Genomic DNA, 3,355 nt, shown 5'->3' on the forward strand with positions numbered 1-3,355 from the left:
GGTATGCAACGAGGGGATTGTGACTAGGTCCGTCCCGTGGAAACTGTAAAGTTGAATGACTTGTTGAGAGTTATGTGCTTTCTATGTGTTGTAGAAATTTGACTGTAAGTCATATTAGAAACTATGTTTAGGCTATATGTTGGTACAGTTGGGACCCACAGAGGTCGTGTACATGTTGAACTATCTGCTAAATTGTTGTTTTGTACTCAGTCACAGTTTACTTGATTATTTTCTCCCATTCTCTATTGTTCATTATTGATGCATCATATCATTGTTGATTGGGCTGATTTCATGATTTGTTGAGAGCCTGAGAGACTGGAGAGATTTGTGACTGAGCGAGGCCGAGGGCCTGATTGTGAGATATTATGTTATAGCACGTGAGTTGTCCGTGCAACACGTGAGTTGTCTGTGAGGATCCTTATATTATACTATAGCACGTAAGTTGTCCGTACAGCACGTGAGTTATCCGTGCGGATCCTTATATTATACTATAGCACGTGAGGTGTCCGTGCAGCACGTGAGTTGTCATTGCGGATCCTTATATTATACTATAGCACTTGAGTTACTCGTGCAGCACGTGAGTTGTCCGTGCGGATCCTTATATTATACTATAGCACGTGACTTGTTCGTGTAGTACGTGACTTGTCCGTGTGGATCTATATATTTATACTATGGCATGTGAGTTGTCTGTGCAGCATGTGAGTTGTCCGTGCAGATTATAGCGCTTGGACTGTAGGAGCCCCTCCGGAGTCTGTACACCCCCAGTGAGCGCAGATACCCATTGAGTGTGAGTGCTGAGAGCTGAGAGCCGAGTGGTTGAGTTGTTATGACGAGTTGAGTGACTGATGCCCTGAGGGGCTATACTTGCTTTTTATTTATTGTTGCACTTAGTTGCTATTTATCATTGTTGTGAAATTCTCTAAAAGATTTTATATCTGGATTACATGAACTTGAACTGTATAAATTGACTTGACTTAAACTGCTAGATTTGAAAGCATGTCTACTCTCTGTTGGAAATTACTGGAAATGAACTATAATTGTGTAGCTCGTCACTATCTTTAGTTTCTTCTTTATTATTGTTACTTGCTGAGTTGGTTGTACTCATACTACACCATGCAGTTCATATGCAGATCCAGGTATTCCCGTACATAGCGGGTGTTGATCCTTTCGCGCAGTTGATTTTTCAGAGATTCTGAGGTAGCTGCCGTGTTCGGCAGACCTTGTCTCTCCTTCTCTATCTTGTTGTTTACTGTATTTGGTCTCAGACTATTATAGACAGTATTTTCCAGACTTGTAATCATATTAGATGCTCATGTACTCAGTGACACCAGGTTTTGGGAGTATTTGTATCGGTATTTGCGAGATTTGTTGATTGTATTTAAATATTAAATTTTCAATCTTAAAAAATATGAGAGTTTATTGAGATTGTCGGCTTGTCTAGTATTGAGATAGGCGCCATCACGACGGGTGAGATTTTGGGTCGTGACAAATTTGAAGTATCTTAGAGTTCTATAGAAAAAAGACCACTCTAGTCTATCAAAAGCCTTTTTAGGTCTATTTTTATCAACATGTCAAATTTTGATCCTTTAGAACTACGGAGATTAGTCATAATTTTCTGGATAATAATAGCATTGTCACTAGCTCTTCTATTCTTAATGAAACTGGATTGGAGTGGGCTAATGAGATATGGGAGGAAAGGTTTGAGTCTAGTAGCAATAATCTTGGTAATGATTTTATAAGAAGTATTACATAATCCAATAGGCCTGAAATATTTGAGATTATTTGCATTAGCAAATTTTGGTATGAGGCATATATAGGTTTCATTAGTACCTGCAGGAAAGGTTTGGGTTTCAAGCACATTATGACAATAATTAATAACTGAATCACCAATAATGTGCCAATACTTTTGATAGAAAAAGGGGTGTATGCCATCTGGACCTGAAAAAATAGCCTTGAGTAATTTCATTGTTCGATAGAGGCATATCAAGGCTAGTTAAATCTAAAGAGTTATGGCATGTGAGGTCTTTCAGGATCGCATTTCTGTGGGTGATGGATTTGGAAGTATTAAAGGCATTTTGAAAGTAAGTGTAGGTATGGTCTAGGATTAAATTAGGGTCTGAAATCCATTTACCACTATCATTTGTGAAATACATAATAGCATTACGATGTTTACGATTAGAGGCCATTATGTGATAAAATTTTGTGTTGGAATCACCATCATTAAGCCAAGAAATTCTAGAATGGAGTTTCCAAAATTCTTGTTCCATTTTAAGAATATTTTTGTACTCAAGTTGTAATTGAGATTCTAAATCTTGCAAGAAAAAACTCTTTTGGTATGATGGAAAATATTGAATCCCATTTAGACGAGCTAATAACCTTTTTTTCTTTTTGAAGATATCTCCAAATGTTTCATTTTTTCACTTGATAACTTCCTCTTTAAAGATTTTATGGGCATTAATCAGGTCGTTATTAGTCCAACAATGCTTGACAATATTAATAAACTCAGGGTGTCTACATCAAATAGTCTCCAATATAAAGGGTTTCCCAATGTAATTCACATTCCTAGGGGTGAGTTGAATTAGTAAGGGATTATGGTCCGAATGAGTCTTAGGGAGGTGTATAACCACAACCTTAGGAAATAAATTCAACCAATCATTATTAACAAAAATTCTATCAAGCCTTTCCATAATTAGGCCCTTAGAATTTTTTCTATGATTAGACCAAGTATATTTGCATCCCTTATATCCTAAAACCATAAGGTTACAATTATTGATATTATTCCATAAGGAGTTACTACGTCTACGGTTGATGGGGTTTCCTCTGAATTTATCATTAACACTAAAGGTGTCGTTAAAATCACCCCCTAATAGCCAAGGGCCTTTATAATTACTATGAATATTTTCTATGTTCTGCCATAATACACGTCTTTTATCTAGTTTAGTACTAGCATAGATAGAGGAAAATAGCCAAGTTGTACGGGTAGGGAGTACCTCAACAGTGGCATGGATTTCTTGGTTCCTCCTAACAAAGTTGTGAACTTTCACAATACTAGAATCCCATAAGATAACCATTCCTCCGGCTTGTCCCTCTATTGGGACTTCAATCATCTCCGAGAATGCAAAGTCATTTAAGATGGAAACATGATTTTCCATACGAGTTTCCAACAGTGCCACTGTCACGACCCAATTTTCCCTCCGTGTGACATCGTGACGGCACCTAGTCTCTACAACTAGGTAAGCCTAACATTTTGCGGAATAATGAAATGAAAACATAAATCTAACCAACTATTAAAAAATACACAACAAATCCCAAAATCCAAAATATCGTGAATCACAAACTACAGAAGAAAAATCAA

This window comes from Nicotiana tabacum, chromosome 4 (genome assembly GCF_000715075.1).
Source record: "Nicotiana tabacum cultivar K326 chromosome 4, ASM71507v2, whole genome shotgun sequence".
Taxonomy (NCBI): domain Eukaryota; kingdom Viridiplantae; phylum Streptophyta; class Magnoliopsida; order Solanales; family Solanaceae; genus Nicotiana; species Nicotiana tabacum.